The sequence below is a fragment of the Candoia aspera genome, chromosome 8 (genome assembly GCF_035149785.1).
Source record: "Candoia aspera isolate rCanAsp1 chromosome 8, rCanAsp1.hap2, whole genome shotgun sequence".
Classification (NCBI taxonomy): Eukaryota; Metazoa; Chordata; class Lepidosauria; order Squamata; family Boidae; genus Candoia; species Candoia aspera.
In genome coordinates this window covers 48,895,184-48,915,087 of record NC_086160.1, presented here as the reverse complement: position 1 = coordinate 48,915,087, position 19,904 = coordinate 48,895,184, and positions in this window count along the sequence as shown.

Below are 19,904 nucleotides of genomic sequence, written 5' to 3'. Positions count from 1 at the left end.
ATTGTATGCATCATAGTCTATTCTATGTTTAGAAACAAGTTCTTTTCCAGCAGTATGTAAAGCCAGGGCACTCATTTTTTTTTCTAGATGGGTTACATTGGTCTATATACAGAAATACAGGATCCTGCTTGAACATCTGGCATCTCTTTTTCCATGCAGGGCTCTAATCTGCATTGGATGATCCTGTCCCATTATTTAAGTCATTTCTCAGCAATGGCCATACTAACTCAAAATTACAGAATTAAAATCCTTATATCTAGATGTTACCCAGGCTGGGGAGGGCTGATGTGTATCCAAGGCCAGACAAATAATTTTGCCATTTGATACAAACCAAACCAAAACCAAAACCAATTCTTTCTCCACTCTGGTAAAACAGAAACAAAAAAAGTCCACCTCAATAACAGTTAATTAAATAATTCTGCCTTTTCCAGACACTCATAATCTGCTGTCTGAGACAACTGTTGATAGGGTGGGACAATATATTTTGTATCAAGAACTAAAGCAATAATTTCAACTGTATTAAAATATGAGCCCATTTTCATATTGCACATGCATTAAAATCTGCAAACTGAACACAGATTACAGATCTTTTCTGTATTGCCCCACTGTCTCTTTTTCCAAGGTTACCAACTTTCCCATAAATGGAATGTTGGTTACTTTGTAACCAAAGCAAATTCTGTAAAGGCATGATTGTTAACCTTGGGACTGATTACAAAATCCTTTTCTCTGTAAAACGAAAGAGCAGCCTACAGTACAATCCATGAAAGGGGCTGAGTTCATGGAAGGGTTTTTCCATTAATAGATAAAAATGCTAGGATCCAAGCCAAGAAATAAGGAAAGTAGAATTATAAGAGTAGTTATAGTAGAGTAGAACATGACACCAGAGTGCAGAGGAATCTTCTCTGAAAGTTGGAAATGCAGTTTGTGCAGAATGCAGGAGCCAAATTGCTCCCTAATATGTATTTTAAAGCTCCCATTTGAGTGGTCTTACACCAACATCATTAGCTTCCAATTCTTTTTCTCCCAGTTTAAAGTGCTGTCCTTATGGTAAGTTCAGACCATCTTCAGAAGACCTGTTATACAGTATGTCTTTCCACAAAAGAAATTCAGATGGTGGAAATGTGAGATAAAGCCTTTTCTGTGACAGCACACTCCCAAAGACTATGGGATAAGCTGCATCTCTGATGCTATTTAGGCAGGCAGTGTACCTTCCCTACTTTTAAAATTATGATTAAAGTATGATTTACATTTATTTTAAGGCAATTTTTTTTTTGTTATATGGTGTTATGTCTGTGTCCTTTATGTAACTGTTTTGGAGGCTTTACTGGAGCAAAATGGTATAAAATGTCCTATAAAAAGGGCAAGAAGTATTACTTCAGACAATTTTGTTTGAACAGCAGGATTAAAAATACAGTAAATAAATAAGTAAAATAAAATTGGCAGTAATTTTTAGTTTGCGAACAAAAGTATTTTCATAGACCCTATTTAGGAATCAAAAGGTATAGTGGGTTAATTTCATCTGATGCTCTCCTCCCTTCTTTGTATACCACGCTCAGCTAGTTTGTTCGTATGAGTCTGGGACAGTGCAATTTTGTATTGCTCTGGTTTTGTATGTAACTAAAGGACCAGATAACAAAAGCATCATTTGCTGACATTCTGAGCTCTCAAATGGAGATAAAAGAAAAAGTGTCTGGACCTCTAAAATATGGATGAGCACAATGAAAAGAAGCAATTGTAATTCATGACAGAGTATAACAACAGAATAGCCCATTTGATATGTTTATGAGCACAGAAGGATATTCTGTTTGTGTGTTTCACCTTGTGCCAAATTCTTTGCTTTCAGATCTCATCTTTTTTTCCACCTGACTGCTTCTATTTCTGACAGCTTTGTACTTTCGGCAAACCATAAATCAAGAATCACCTCCATTCAAGAGGGGTAGCATTTGAAGGATTATAAAAACACATGTTTCAGGAAAAAAAAAACTTGTGTTCCAATTATCGTTTTCATAAGACGGTCAAGTGTTAGTGGGATATATACTGTATGTATGTATGTATGCATGTGAGAGATGGGTTATAAGTATTAGCGTATGTTCCTTTAGTATTTAGCATATGTTCATTTGAAAACTGTCAAATGTCAGTAGTCACATTTCAGTGCTGAGAATCCCAAACAAATTTTGAGAGTATCTGAAATCTCAGAAGAGATCTCAGAGAACATTGTTTAATGGCTGCCTCATGTAGTGAATCACTACAAGCTCTTGGGGATGAACTTTACCCACCCGGGCTTCCTGGGGACAAGAACAGAGTTTCCTGTCTATACTTTGACAATAAGCTCTACCTGGCCTACATTGTGTCTTCAGATTTTTGGTCCTGCCTTCTGGTTTGCCTTTTGCTCTTGATTGTTCTTATACCTCATTTTGGGTATCCAGCTTTCGGTTCAATCCATGTGTTTTCCTCGGCCCAGGCCTGGAACTCTAAAACAGCTTTCCCCAGTCTGGAGCACTCCAGAAGTGGCCAGACAACTTGCTTTTAAAAAAAAAAACCCTAAGAGCATCAAATAGCATAGTTTGGCTTTAGACCATAACTTCCACAATCCATTGCAACAGGCCATGTCAGCAGGGAATTTGGGATTTGCTAGATGTCAGGTTGGAGAAGGATGCCCTAAAATGCAGTATCAAAACTCACCAGAATATGTCTGAAAGTTGAGGATATCTTGATTTGGCTTAAGAAATAATTGTATATTTCATCTGGGATACACATTTGGATATCATCAAATGTAAGCATTTGTCTAATCCTATTCAGCATTTATTTATGTAATTAAGAATCATGTGGCGAGGGAGAAGGAGTCTGTATGTTCAGGATTCCATACCACATTACAGACATAAACTGAAGTAACTTCTACAAACCTTTAAAAATAAATACTGACAACAAAGGAGCCGGTGGTAGAGTTGATGGGCATGGTTTGAAATTGAGCTAGTATGATATACTGCATAGTGTCATATGTTATTTATTTATTTATTTATTTATTTTCTATCCCTCCTTTATTATTTTTATAAATAACTCAAGGCAGTGAACTTACCTAATACTCCTTCCTTCTCCTCTTTTCCCCACATACGGCTGCCTTTTTAGAACAGTTGCTGTGGTTGACTTGAAATGGAGTGATGGTCTCCCTAAGGATGCTGCTGCTGCTTCTGTGACCTTCCTGCCAAAAGCTGTCTCTGCAATTTTCAAGAAGCTGCTCCCCAGAGTTGGTGGGACTTCAGATATGATCCTGTTGCAGTGGAAGGAACTGAGTGAGGAAAAACAATACAGGGGGAAATTTAGCATCTTAGCACTCAACTGAAAGTACCAGATTTTTAAAAAAGAAATCTTTTGTATTGTGTAAAGTTGTATGTGTGTTGGGTGTGTGTGTGTGAGATGAAATGATGAATGTCCTGTTCCACATATTTTCTATATGCCTAAATAGTCTTCAGATTCTAGAATCAGATGTGGGGGGCTACTCATATATCCTACTCATATATCATGGGAGAAAAGAAAAGAAATGCATCTCTAAATGTGCAAATTTACACATGCTAATTTATATAGAGCCAGTTTGGTGTAGTGGTTAATACACCAAGCTAGAAATTGGGAAAAAGTGAGTTCTACCCTTGCCTTGGGTATGAAACCTGCTGGGTGACCTTGGGCCAATCACTCTTTCAGACCTAGGAAGGAGGCGATGGCAAACCATTGCCAAAAAATCTTGCCAAAAAACCTGCAGTCATGAGTAGTCAAGACTGACTGGAAGGCGTACACGCACACAAAAGCAAAATATTGAAAATGTAGCAATTTTATGCTCTAATTTAAATAGTTATATAATGCAATCAATGCATGGGAATAATTAGGACAGGATTGACACTAGAGTCCCTTCTGTGTGTGAGACACCAAGGTTGTAGTGATTTTCCAAGGAGTAGCTCAGTAAGCACCTACCACAATAGAGCAGAACTTCTGTTGCACTTATAATGTGAACACAGCCACACAAATCTTGACAATAGTGGGAAGTGCTGGAAGGGTGACATGATTTTGGTGATCTATATGCATGTACAGTCACAATTCCTTTGTTGCTGTGTATTTAATAGGGTTTTTTTTTAATGAACCCCCTCCACACTATGACTTTACTAGAGAGCAAACAGTCTGACCTTAGCCATTACCTAGCACTTAAATAATTTTTAGTCTATTTCATAATGCCTATAGCAATAACCCTTCCTAGCTGTATTTCCCCTGCCCTTAGAAAAACAATATTATTGCAATGGTGAAATATGGATTCAGCAACATATAGAAGTTGCAATTGCTGTTGGGCTTACTGACAAGAACCTGGCAGTAGTTTTTAGACACTTGACTCAGCATGATTTTGGGCTCGAATTCAATTGAAGACTCTCAAACCTTCAAATAACACAGGTAGGTAAGAATTTTTATTGCAGACTAATATAAAGCCGCTAAAAAGGCTGACTGTCAACAAGAAAGTGCAATTTCTTCTTAGAGACATTGTAGTTTAATTCTAGTGCTTCCTTTCCCATGTCTTAATGGACTTTGTGCATGAGTTTTTGGTTCTGTCCATAAGCCACCATTAGGAGTAGCATGCATTTAGGCATCTGTCCCCCACCTCCACCCCACTCCCTGGCTTAAATCCCAAGATATTGCATGAAGCTGAAGTGAGCCTGCAAAGGCAAGCTGGAATGACTGTGGTACATGTTACATTGTGATGGCAAGAGTGAAAGGAAAGTGGACCCCCACTCTTCCTCAATGGAGAGACCCAGGAGTTGCCTTCTGAAGAACTGGGAGGGACTGTGAGAGAACAGGAGGAGGAATGCTCTGGTGTCTTGTCTGCTGGAAGGCCTCTCTGGAAGCCTATCTGTACTTGGAAGTATAGGAATATGTAGGCTGACCATATTTCCTTGAGACAAAAACAGGACATTGGGATGGCAAAACAGGATGGGTTAAACTTATGTAATATTCCATATTCACGAAAAAGATGATAAAAAAAAGTTATCGACAGTAAGCTGGGAAGGTGCAGGAGGGGGAGGTGTGGCAATGGTTGGGTCTGGAGAGGCTGGTGCAGGGGTGGCGTTGGGCGGAAAGGTTGCAGGAGGGCTGAGGGTGGCGGCGAGCTGGGACAGGAGGACAGGAACGAGGCAGCAGGAGGCTGGAGAAGTGCAGGAGGGCTGAGGGTGCGACAAGCTGGGACGGGAGGACAGGAACGGAGGAGTCTAGTGAATGGTTGTCCCCGACAACATGTTTCTCTCTGGTGTGCCCTTTTATTTTATTTTCTTCCCGCCATTTTGGCCTGAGAGCCAATCGGCTTCTTTTCTGCTGGGTGTGTTTTCGAGCGTCTTCCACTTCACTGATTGGCGGCAGCGACTCTTCCTCTTGCTCACCGCCAATCAGCTGTTACTGTGGTTCCCATTGAGAACTACTGCTAAGTCAGCCTCCTTTTCGATTTCAATTTCAGTGTTTTCCCGCTTTTCCCAATAACGGCTCCAATGTTCTTGACATTTATATCAAAACAACGGGACAGTCGGGAAATGTTAAAAAAACAGGACTGTCCCATTCAAAACAGGACATATGGTCAGCCTAGGAATATGGCTACACTCATCAAGGAAGTTCTGTTTTAGGCTAAAATTAATCCCACCAGGGTTAGTTGACTGGGTCAATTAACCTCTTTGCGGTGACCCCACAACACACTTAACCCCTCTTCCATTATCCATTAAGGGCCTTATCCTGATAAGATAGGATGGAAATCAGTTGGAGTGGAATCAAGAATACAAACTGGCCATTCAGACAGCTATTAAGTTTAGTGGAATTAAATGGCTACAACATTTTGGACATGGTTCCTCCCTGAAGTAACTTAGAACTGAATGTAAGCACTTCATGCCATCAGTGATGCTAATTGCAAACATTTTTGTTCCAGACTTTTCCACTCCTCAGGCTTTTGACTTTATTATTTGCTATTCCTATGTTGGCCAGGCTGCAAAGAGCCATATGTTTTTGAGTTGTAGAAGTGTGCTTTCAATTACCCCACATCTCTTTAATCCAAGCATAACACTAAAGCATATAATAAAAGAGCAGTACTCATGCAGCCATAGTATAAAAATAAGAAATGAAAACAAATACACACTCGGAGTTCAGTTTGACTACTGAACAGTGTGAGTATGTATTTTAAAAGCAAATTCTGTCCACTCTGTTAGGTCATTCTTTACCAGTTCATACTATAAAACTAGTCTATCATTACAGCACATTCCTCTGACACACACTGTTTTCTATTGAAGTGTTACATATGCATGTGCATTTGGCAGCCACATAAAAGAATCATTCAATTTTCTATGTAAATTTAGGGGACTGCCTAGACTGCACAGATCCTTCTGAAAGAGTAATATGTGGGGATATTGAGGGAAAGATGCAGCATCCAGCTTATGAACTGACCACTAGAACAGAGGAGTATCTTGGGCTACATGGGACCCCCAGGAGCCTAGTGCATAGGCCCCCATATCCCCCCAAGATTTGCCACCAAATTCAAACTCTTAATGTGACATGGGCAAAAGTATTATTCATATGGGTAATAATCATATTGATTGCATTTAATTGTTATTAAATTTAAATGTATATTACATTATATTACATTTTTGTTTTGGCCATACCCAGTTCATTGGGATGCATATCATTCAAGGCCAGTAAGATGCTCAGTCCCCCAAGTTATAAGCTCCTGGATCAGTTTTGGGAATGAATTTGGAAGACTCTTACAAATGTCAGATCAAGAACATTTGAACAAATGATAAAAAAGTCTACCTCCTTAGTGGGAAAGGGAATCATTCTAAAATGCTTTGGGCATTGTCAGATGACTACCAGGACTGCCCACCCAGCAGAGCCCATTAGAATGGATGCCTTGCCTGGGCTTCTTGGGGCCAGTCCTCCCAGGTTCATCCCCTTCTCCTGCAGGAAATCTGTCCTTCTCTCTGAAAAAGAAATGGTAACTCCCTTCTTTCTAAGTCATCATTCACAGTGGAAATGCTACTCTAATAAGCAGGGAACTGAACAATTGCTCAGTTCTGACCAGCAGAAGGAAGCTGCCGCACTTTCTACCCCACATTGCAATGCCTAGAAATGGGCATGAAAATATCTGTTCCAAATCCAGTTCATCAGATACTCAGTTGCCAACTACTTAGCCTGCCTCTTATACCTTTTATAATCAATGGATTTTATGAGTTGGCTCAAAAACGATTCGAGGGTTTTTCACACCTCTCTTAATTTTCCTTCAATATCATTAACTACCTTCTCATATAATCTAGAACAAGTACATATATCTGAATTCCCCAAATGTCCCCAAATGCAGGCATGCACTCTAAAGGGTTCAACCGTCCTCATGATTAAGAATCCATTGTGAAAAGGATTCGTTTAAGTCTTTGTATATCACTATATTTAGAGATTTTTCCAGATGTCCTTTTTAGCCCATCAGTGGAATATTTTGCTTTTGGCAAGTTTCACAAGGCAGAAACTATCCCATCTCTATTCCAACGTATGTGCTTCCTTCCTTGTATTTTATCCTCCAAAATAAAAGTATTTTTACCTTTGAAATATGCAACATTATATGCTTCAGCCATGATTTTTGCAAACCACCAGAAAAAGTTACCTTCTCCCCCAATATAGACAAATACATGGGCTATGGGAACTGGAGGAAAAAAAAGCCACTATCCAGGTTTGTGTGTGTATGTGTAGGTGGAGATGAAAAGATTTTTATTAATTCACATTCTGGTGCACTTGAAGGCAGGGACCTGTGAATCAAATCAAAGGAAAGAATACTCCACTATTGGGTTGACATTTGCTGCGTTTTCAAAAATATAGACATTTCCATGATTGTGTTACTGTAAATATTTATTGGCATAACTTAAATAGCTATAAATAATCCAGCTGATTTAAATGTGTGTAGTAAAGGCTTGAGAAAAGGCTGTTGATTAGGAATGTCTTTCAGAGTGGATATTGTATTTCTTTCTGAAGGATGAATTTCTTTCTACTTCTCAGAAACTCCGCACACTTGAAGGTAATGGTAGGAAATTATACATTTAACCTTAATTACAGATTTAAAAACTTACACCATTTTCCTTTTCCTTTGTCTAAATTATCTTGTTAGTCATTAGCTGCTCTTTAGCCAAATTATGTGTGTAGAAATTGGCTGCAAACACTAGCAAATACCAAGTTCATTTATCCTGTGGACAATAACTTAGGGAAAGTCCAGCAGCACCACCCATTAATGCCTTATCCAAAAAGGAAAATATTCTCCTGTTATTTGAATAAGACATGACTTCAGCAAGCCAGACCTGACCCAGCATTCATAGAGTTCCACTGGTGGTTAAATGATTAAGGGATTAACTTCATGTGACTGGAATGGAAGTGCTCTAACGCAAAGATTGAGGCAGATTGTTGTTGGATAGTGACTCTTCAACAAACATAGAACCACCCAAGTAGTGAAAATGACTAAATTTTTCTCCTGGGTTCTTTCACAACCTACACATAGATAATAAATAGGGGATAAAGGATCTGTCTATTAAGTGGAAAAAAAGAGTAAGAAAAATATGCTAAGGCAAGAAAGTATTTTTTTAGTTTGAGGACCAACTTGAACCAATCCCTACAGCATTAAGCGAAGATCAGGCTAATTATTATTATAAAGTATTGTTAATGATTAATTATTACTAACATTTTCATCATTTGAGGAAAGCCATTCTCAAGGGGATTCAGATCAACCAATTAGTTAATCTAATCAAACAAATACCAATACTTTTTGTACAAATTGCTAACTGTTCAATTCCATATATGCTGACTGAGAATATTTTTCAGCTTGGTCATCTTTAGATCCCAAGGTAAATGCCATCCTCAAAATCTGAAGGGTAAACATGCAGATAAATTCTAATTTTTAATCATTTACTGCATGGTGAGGAAACCTATTAATGGTATTGAATTGAATTAACTCCAATTTAAATTTAAATCAAAATTTGTTTTCATCTTTCTAGCTGGTGCTTCAGGAGTGTATTAACAACAGCCTTATGTGAAATTCAGGGATGAGAGAAAGCATGTGCACTCCAGTCCTTAAATGTACAAGGGAAATATGTACATGTCTATTTAAAGGGGTGTACAGTTTTTCTCCAGCGAGAAATCTGTTCTCAGCTGTTGTTTATGCATGAATAGTTGGAATGTTAGTGCTGTGGGACATCTTTCTCCACTACTCAGTTAAAGTCCTATACACCCAATCTAGAATCAGCAGAAAACAATGCTTGCATGAAATTTCTTGTTCCCATTGCCAATCCCTATCTTGCCTGTACCGTATTGCTTCTGAATCACTGTTGCAAAACAATTGGTTTTCATCTTTTCATCAATAGGTGGGGAAAGCATCCACCAGTCATGGCACTGCAATCAGGATGTGGAGAGTCTGGGTCGAAGACTGTCAGGTTGCTCTAGATTGCTTTGGGTGCTCTTCCTCCTAAATTCCATTTTGTCACAACACAAGTTGAATGAAGTACAAAAAAAAAAAAATGCAAAGAAGTGTCACAAATGGACCTGAGTCTTTAGAAGTGGTTCTTGGGGGAGAAGACTTTTGTTTAAGATTTCCTCCCCTGCTTTCTTATATATTCAAGAAATGCTGATTACCAGTATTGTATTCAAGAGACAAGGAAAGGGGTAGGGGAAGTTAGTCCCATTGTTTCACTGTTATCGCTGTTTCACCTTTCACAAAACTGGTAAACTCTAGCAGCTAGAGTGGACTACTTCTGTTATGGTAATCTGAAGGACTGTCCACACAGTGAGGACCTGGGTTGGTACAACTATAGAGAGGCTGTAGAGGCTAGGATATCACAAAGGTGGTGGCTGTGCAGAGACAAGGCAGAAATGGGTATCAAGAGTAGATACAGTGAGCCCTCAACTTAAATGGGACCTCCAGTTAGCAGACTTTGGAAACAGTAGACCAAATTTCTGTCTGGATAGTTGCAAGTCTGTTGCATTTAAGTAATCTGAATGAGGCAATTAAAAGTAGGTTAATATTATCTTAATTCTATTACATGTGTTGTGATTTATATCATTTGCATAATGATGGCATTACAGAAATGACATACTGTAAATCACCACAATAATGTATTTTCACATTTAATGGACATTAAGGAGTAATAGATACTCCCTCCTCTTACATGGTCCGTTAAAACAAGATTTCATGATACAAACCACTCAAGGGTTTGCAAAGTCTTTATGGTGCTGAGCTCTGAAATTTCCTTTCAATCTTCTTCAGCTAAAAACAAGGAAGAATCTTTTATGTTATCTTTCTTTTGGGGGCAACTGTGGAGTGGAATCTCTCTCTCTTTTCTCCCCTCAGAGTCAAGACAGAAGAAAAACTGTATAACAATTAACCAGAATTAAGGGACTCAAATCCTGGTGACCACATAGATACAATATACTGGTTGTGACAACAATATATGCCAAATAATTTTCTTGACATTTCAGGCACTTCAGTGTTCACTATGGAGAGAATAGTGTTTCATTCATAGACAGAGTGAGATGAGGGCAATGGGTCAAGCGGAAAATTGGTGTTGCTAGATTATGTTGCTATCTTGGATAAGTTCAAGTGCAGACTTGGCCTTTGAATGGTAGTCATCTTTAGAAATTTTACATAATGGGACAATAGTGCGTCATGCTTATTTCTATCAGAAGTGTTCTGTACTTAGGAAATGGTCAAACTACCAGAAATTTAAATGGGTAGCTTACCCTTAAAACTTAATTATTTTAGGTCAGACTAAGTTGAAGATTGGCTGGAAAATTAGGCATGTCATATTTGGCAAAATGCAGATCATACCTGGCACACAACTGACATGAAGAAAAAAGACTCAACATCCCCCTCCAAGAAATAAACATATTTTGTCCAGATACATCTATCTCAAAAAACACAATCAGCAATACTTATCCATTTGAGGACTGCATGTACTTCCCATCAAAAACACCTAGATCTTTTCAACAATACTATGTGGTATGTAATAATTATACTAATCGAATGACCCAGTCAGAAAACTGAGAGATGATACTTCCAAGAACTTAATGTATAAAACACTGCAAGATTATTTGGTGTCCATTACACACATTACATAGGGGTGTATGAAAGAGTGGGGAAGATCAGTGACAATACACAGTCTCTGGATTAAGAATGCCCGGTTTATGAACAACCCATAGTTAAGAATGGAACCTATTGTAGCAAAATTCGAGTTAAATGCACAGTGATTCAAGTTAAATACCCAATGGTTCAAGTTAATTACACAATACTACTTATACAGTATTATACAATAATACTGTTCTGGCTTACATATAAATTCAACTTAAGTACAGACCTTGGGAACAGTTCTTAAACTGGGAACTACAGTACCTACAGTACCTATATACAGATCTTCCCTGGACCACAATAGTTGCGGCAACAGATATATATTTATTTCTATTTAAATTACTACAGACTTCTAAAGATTGACTTGTAATAGGCAGCTATATTTAGACCATACAGGTAGTCCTCGCTTAATGACCACAATTGGGACTGGAATTTCAATGCTAAGCAAATCTGACCTGATTTTACAACCTTTTTTGTGGCAGTCGTTAAGCAAATCACGGTGGGTGTTAAGGGAACCACATGGTTGTTAAGTGAATCATGCGGTTCCCCATTGATTTTGTTTGTCAGAAGCTGGTTGGGAAGGTTGAAAATGGTGATCATGTGACCACAGGACGCTGTGACGGTCATAAATGCAAACCGATTGCCAAGTGCCCAAATTGTGATCACGTAACTGTGGGGATGCTGCAACGGTTGTAAGTGTGAGGACTGGTCATAAGTCATTTTTTCAGCACCGTCGTAAGTCCGAACCATCACTAAAAGAATGGTTGTTAAGCAAGGACTACCTCTATTTTGCACAAAATCACTATTGTCATCATCTAAAACTATACACACAGGAAATCTTGATTATTGTCTGCCATGATCTGTCTTTCCCAGGAGGAAATAGACCTCCTTTTATTTCATGAATTTAGATTTGTTACATAGGGCTGCTTTAACAGAGCTTTCTTAAAAAGAAGACACTCTGGAAAAGTGTTGTTTTACCTAATGTGCTGCAGATAATTTGAGAAAAGAAAAGAAATGAAAAAGCATTTATATTTATACATTTTTACCTTACCTTTTCTCTTAGAAGGTAAAGCTGTTTACATGACAAACTCCCCTCATTTTGTCCCTAAAGCAAGAACTCAGTGGTTAGGTCAGACCTGGACCTCCCTTGCTGAAAGGCAGGCTGGAGCCTGGGTTATGTAAGGGAGAGGGTGGCTGGATCCTGGGCTGCAAGGAGTTGATTCCTCAATTGGGAACAAGAAGAGAGGGAAAGTACTGGATCCTAGGATGGGGAACTCGGGATCTTAGGTTGTGGGGGTGGGAGAGAGCAGTTGGGAGCTGGGGAAGTTTGGATCCTAAGTTGAGTGCAAAGAGAGGAGAGCAAAAACTGGGGACATGGGAGGAGGAAGTGGAGAGTTGGGAGGGCAAGGGAGAGATTAGGGTGGTACATTGACATGGAGGAAAAAGAAGCCTGAGGGGATTTGGAGGAGAGGGAAGGAGGGCTTTCTGAGACCACAGGCCAGAATCGCTTTCTCTCTCTCTCTCTCTCTCTCACACACACACACACACACACACACTCACACACACATACACAGAGAGAGAGAGAGAGAGACAGACAGACAGACAGACACATACAGAGTCCCAGACAGTTTAGCTCTTTTTTGATTCTTGTCCATAGGGGGATTCAAAATCTAAATTCAAAATCATATTCCTTCAGGAAATACCAGATCTATGGGGTAACATAGGGTATTTTGGATTAACATAGGGAACATTGAAAATTAAACACAGAAACAGCTCTAAAAGCATGTAGTAACATCTGGAAACAAATGATAAGACAGCTTCTTTTTTTCTTAAACGAGGACAATAAAAGCTTTGCTAGTTTCTTTTCTTGAACTAGGACAATAAAAATTCATTGTGTGCTTTGTTGGAAAGATTGTGGGGAAACTAATTATGTACAGTTTTTTTGTCTGTTGAGATCTCAGTGTACTCAGTGGCACTTGCTTTGTAAGTCTCTTGGAACATAACTTAAACACTGTGCATGAGGGATCCCTTGTTGGGCCTCATGCTGCGGATTTATGGCAATAGTTGTGAAGTGAAGAGAAAGCAAAGTAGAAAGCAGTGACTTTATTTCTTTGCTCTTTGATGAGAGCAAAATTAACTATCAAGAATGAAGAACTTTTCTTTTGAGTCACTTGTGTGTTTTTTAAACATAGTGCTGATTAATGTTTCACTTTAGGAAATGTTATGAGTTTAGCCGATCTTCGTTAATTCAACTGTTAAAAGTAGTTGCTCATTAACTACGTGCTTTATACTATCTTGTTTACCACTGGCTATTTTCAAGGCAGATACATCTCTCCCTCAATTTTTAAGAACTTTTCCAGTACATTAGAAGCTCTGCCATTGTTGAAGGCATTGAGGAAACTGGTAAGGAAAAATCTCTGTAACGATGACCCAGCAGGTCATGGGTTGTCTAGTAAGATGATAAAAATGCCAGAGATTTGCATAAATGTGGAGATTCTCATTATATGTGTAAAAGCAAACATATATGTAAGTATATGTAAGACAGAGTGGCTGTGGGTTGGGGGCCTCTTAGCATCCAGGCATTTACCATCTTTGGCTCTGGATGGGGTTGCAGTGCCTCAGACAGATCCGGTGCAGAACTTGGGGGTTCTCCTGGACTCACGACTCCTGCTCAAAAGCCAGGGGCCATAACTTCGTGTTATGCACCAGCTATGCCCCCTTCTTGGATCGGGAGGCCCTCCAATCAGTCACTCATGCCCTAGTCATCTCCCGCATAGACTACTGCAATGTGCTCTACATGGGGCTACCCTTGAAGAGTATCCAGAAGGTACAGCTGGTTCAGAATGCAGCCATGCAAGCAGTTTTAGGAGCCCCAAAGAGGGCACATATAACACCTTTGCTGCACGAGCAGCATTGGGTGCCAGTTTGCTTCCGGGTCCAATTCAAGGTGTTGGTTATCACCTTTAAAGCCCTACATGGCATGGGTCCAGGTTACCTGAGGAACTGCATCAGCCCCATAACATTGGCCCATCCCACCTGGTCAGGCAGACAAGGCATGTTATGGACCCTGTCCACAAGAGGTTGTTGATTGGCAGGGTCCAGGAGGAGGGCCTTCTCTGCCGCAGTCCCCACCCTTTTGAATAACTTACCCCAAGAGGTGAGGCAGGCCCCCACCCTCCCACCTTCAGAAAGGGAGTTAAGACCTGGCTATGCCACCTCACTTGGGGTGAGAGGGGGAATATTCAAGCATGGGGGTGGTTGATACCATGATGTGGCCCTGGAAAATTTTACTAAGACCATCTCAGATTTTATATTTTATATATTTATCTTTTATACTGTATCTTTTATGCTTTTTATTTATTTGTAAACTGCCCAGAGTTGTTATACAAGATGGGCGGTGAATAAATATGATAAATAAATACATAATTACAATAATTTAAATAGAAATACACTGTACCTCACTGAGTTTCAACAGGTGGCAACATCTAAGAGCTTGGTTGATCTTGACAAAGCTAAGCAGGGTTGAACCTGACGAATATGTGAATTAGAAACCTCAAAGAAATGCCCAATCTAGGATGGACTAGGAAATTAAAAAAATAAATAAATCTAGAAAAAGGTAATGGCAAACCACTTCTATTATTGTTGTCAAGAAATCTACATAGATTCCATGTAGTCATGAGTAGCTGAGGTCAACTTAGGTGAGTCTTTACCTTTATATTCACCATAAAGAAAGTTGTAGCAGGAAGTCTTTACACTTACTAGTTTGTGCTCAAGGTCCCTGTTCTCCTTATTTTTAAACTGGATTTGAGAATACAGCATACCTTCAGCATGTAGGATTGCAATCTTGATCTGTTGGCTATATGTGTTTCTATTCTAATTGTTCTGCCATGATCTTTTAGTCCTCTGATCATAACTTTTCTGAGTACAGATTTATGTTTAGGTAGAGCAAAGAAGATGTAATTGTACAAATGCTCAGTTTTGGCTGTTTACTGGCTGTAGCTTTTTGTGAATTGGGATAGCTTAGTTTCAGTTATACGTACCCAAATAACCTCACCATTAGATGATTCTCTCTTTTCTCCCACTAATGCTTACAGACCCATACAGAGATTTGACAAGGAGACCCACTTAACTTTATCTACCAGTCTGTGAGCTTTTCAGCTGGGTTGTTCTATATGATGGTTGGGTAGCTTACCTTACTTTCAGACTTCCCCAACCTGTCCTCCAGGTATACTAAGATAAAGACTTCTTCATGACAACCTCCATTTCTGATAATTTCATGGACACATATAATGTGGTATGATTTTCTAACTTTCCAGCTCTGGGATTTTATGGCAATCTTATGTCCAAGCACTAACCAGGACTGATTCTGCTTAACTTTTTCACGATCAGCCATAATTGGCTAGGTCCTGCTAGTTTCGATGCCCTCCAGTTGAGTTAGACTGCAATTCTTATCTTCTATCATCAGGGCCAAAGGTCACGCAGATTGGGAATTCTGGGAGAATATGGCAATTCACAGCCATATAAAGGGCATGTGATTATGGGAGACTACTCTACTTCAAGGACTATCCAAATCCTTTTTGTCCAAATCTAGGTAAAGGTAAAAAATTAATAAGAGTTCAGTGCCTAACATCTGAGTCACAGACTAAGCATTTACCCAGGACACGTAATCATAGGTTATCCTTTATTGTAAGGACTATTTCTCTTGAAATGATCCCAGGAGAATGTGAGATCTACTGTAGTCCCGCCTTAGGCATGAAAGCCGGCTGGGTGACCTTGGGCCAGTCCCTCTCTCTCAGCCCAGCTCACCCCACAGGGTTGTTGTTGTGGGGGAAATAGGAGGAAGAAGGAATATTAGGTATGTTCACCACCTTGAGATATTTATAAAAATAATAAAGGCGGGATAGAAAATAAAATAAATAAAAATAAATCGTTCCTTACTTTGCATCTAAACTTGATAGCCCTTCAGATCATATACAATTCTGTGTTCTTTTTGAGCTGGTATATAATTGGTTATATTTGGATTCTTTAGCTGGATAAAACTTTAGCTATAGATACTTTATTTATTTATTTATCTATTGACTTACTATATATAGCCACCTATCTCATATAAAAGCAAGAATAAAAACAAAACCACGCTTCCCACCAGGCACCAGACCAATACTTCCTGACTACCTATTCCTAACTTTCAGAAGAGAAGTCAAAAATAATTTCATTTACATAGGACTTTGTCTAGCTACAGCTGATTTGCATGACAGCCACTAAAGTCTGTAATGATCATGTTTCATTGCTATATTTTTAGGATGTTTTTGTGATGCTGTGATTTTTAAAATCTTTTCATGTAAATTTCTGATTAATTAGAAATGTGCAATACCTAAAATACAGAATTCTTTGAACTTATGATCCACTGGGGGCACTTGGCTAGGAAAGAAGAACCACGTTTAAGAACATAGTCATGAAAGAACTAGACATCTTGATCCCATGAGCAAGTGCAGAGCTACAGACAGTGTGATGACACACTGGCAGCCCTTGGAAATCATATGCTGTAACATTCAGTCAATGTTGCAAGCCCATGTGTTTTCAGGGTTATACTATATTGTTGCCAGATTTGCATCATGACTTTTACAACACAGCACAGTTTTGTAGTTCCAAGAATGATGAGATGTTATTTTCAATCCAGCTTTGCCTATATCCTTTTAAATCTGCCAAAACATGGATAATGTTTCTTGCTATTGCACTAGAAAGCTCTGTATTTTCCCAAGTGAAATTATAATTAATAGTACTTGGCAGAATAGCAAGACCCTTATTGCAGCATTCTTATTGCATCCCTGAGTGTTCCAGTGTCTTTGTTTTGGTTTTTTATTTTTCACAACCCAAACAAATCCTTAACATCTTAAAGGCTATATACTGCAATGTCAGTTTATGGTATCTGAAATAAAAATAAATGTTTCACTTTGTACATTAAGAAAGAAATGCCACTTTCAGGAAGAACATTTTCTGCTTTATTTATTTATTTTTTATTCCACCTTTATTATTTTTATAAATAATTCAAGGCAGTGATACTCCTTCCTCCTCCTATTTTCCCCACAACAGCAACCTTGTGAAGTGAGTTGGGCTGAGGGAGAGTGACTGGCCGAAGGTCACCCAGCCGGCTTTCATGCCTAAGGCAGGACTAGAACTGTTCATTCTCCTGGTTTCTAGCCCAGCACCTTAACCACTAGAGCAAACTGGCTCTAAACTGGCTTTAAATTGACACAAACACATAGTGTATTTTCAGAGTTAGTAGAATTATTTAAGATGAAAAAATTATCTGGTTCCCATATGTATTTTTTCTATATGGCAATCCGTTTCCTTATTAAAATCTTTACACTTAAATCAAGCTACTGTACATTTTACAATAATTCTCCTAGTTTTAGACACATTTAGTTTTAATATAATCCTGGGTTTGACCCAATCAACAGGAGACTCCATTGTTACAGGATAATAATATTTCCTGGCCATTTTAGTTATTTTATGTTCCAGAAGAGACTTAATTTCTTGCAAATAAGCATGATTGCACATTTGGCTCCAGCCATTTCATAGGAATATATGCCAAATTCTTTATTTGTATAGCACTTTGGAAGTCGATTGAAACATTTCTGCTCAACGTGAAAGTTGGCACAGCACCTGTGATTGCCCAGCAGGCTCTCCATCTTTGAGAGGTGAGCTCTAAGTTGAATGAACGAAGCAAGGTGTAAATTTTAGCAGTATAACACTCAGGATGGGAAGATTAAGACAAATGAGTCTATCACTGCACCATGATTTTAAAAGAAGCCTTCTGTACTGGTGCCAGGGTTTCCATTTTCTTTAGAACTGTTTCAGAAAGTCACCAGTAAGAATCCTATATATGTCTGCTAATTGACTTTTGTATATATGACTGAAATATAAATAACATCATAAGCAGATAACTTTTAAGCCACTATTTAAAATATCAAATCAAGTTTAGCCTGGCAAAAATTCCTTCATAGATGATAAAACACAATGTACATTGATGGTCATTTGAAAAGTTGTTCTATCATCCAATAATGAATTCTGACACATTTCATTTGCCAAATTGTTCTGTAATGTGGGTACAGCTATAAAAAATGAGTGAAACTTTCATCTCATTGAAGTGGTTGAATTACAAGAGGCTTACAAAAAATCCAAATATCTTTCGCAATGTGTAAGTTCATTGTATTTGGTGGGGCTTACTTTCAAATAGTTTCAGAACACTGCAGCCATAAATAATTAATTTAAAAAGAGGACAAGATCCCATGGGATTCCAAGCACCATACTGTATGACCAAAAGAGACAACATTTTCTAGAGATATCTTTTGTTTTTGGTCCTATGGTTATGCATTTCTGTCATATGGTAGCCAAGCTGCTTATTTTCTTAGCTAGATACAGTCACCATAGAGTGTCCAAGTGAGGGCTGGATTAAGGCCAATTGATGCCCTAAGCACAGCCTAACAATGGAGCCCCTCGATGGAAGTGAAACTCTCACTCCGTGAAAGGGAAGCAAATATGATATCTGATGACACTTCAAACCAATATGTTAAATGTTAGTCACTCACCATGTCAAAGAAATGTTTTTTTTTAAACAGTGCAGACTAAGCACAATTATAAAAAAAATTACTTAAGTCAAGTGTGGCAATGAAAGAGCTAAGGGCACGATAGGGGAAAATATTCTGTGGTACCCCCTTCCCTTGGTGCCCTAAGTATGTACTTATTTTGCTTAATGGTTAATTCAGGGCTGGCCTAAGTAGAAATTCATTCTACACTGGGATCATAATGATTTTTTTAATGCCTCCTCTCTTCATGGGTCTCTATGGGACTTCAACATTCCATCTAACCAGAGCATTTCTTCTGAAAGTTGCCCAACAAGTAAAATTCCATGCTCATTCCTTTAGCATACATTGGCCAAACATTTATCTGGTTGCCAAGCTTTACTCAAGACATTCTAATTAAGAAATCTAAAGCTTTGCAGTGTAGCCAGAGTTTAAAAAAAAATAGAGCAGTAAAGATTTTGTCCACTGGTAAATTAAAATCAGCAAGCAAGATTCTCCTTGACTCCTGAGAAGAGGTCAATACCTCTTTCTGTTCAGAAGGCTGTCTTGAAGGAGAATTAATTTGTCATTGATTGGCTATGGAGGAAATAGCTCAATTCATAAAGATATTTTTTTCTATATAGTTTTTACATTGGTTCATTTTGTGAAAGCAAAATATTCCTTTCCTTTTGTAATAAACCACAAAAGTCTCAGGTTGTTCTGGAAGATCACAGTCCATCCATCCACTGCAAATCTATAGTTGCTTTAGAAAGAGCATGGTAAAGGTGGTCTTCTTTTTTGTTATGATCTTGACATTTGCTATCCAGAACAGTGAAAATATTCTGGCCCCACTTCAGGATTCACTGTCAAGATAAACTTTGTTTTGTTACTCACTGAAAAAGGAGGAAGTAAAGGAGGCACACTGGGAATGGGAGTTCAGGTTTTCTAATATTAGCTAGAATGAAATGGAACTGGGAGTGATAAATCTTCTGGCAATATATTCCAGTATAAAATCAAATACATAAGTGGCGGTGAGCAGCCTTTCACCTCTCTAAGTTATGAAATCAAGAAACAATTGGTGAAACATGGGTACCATGCAATTATCTGCAACAGGGAACTTTTATGCATATGATGTAGAAAGTCAGAGATATACTGTAGTAGGTAATGTTTTAGACTAGGATAGATGA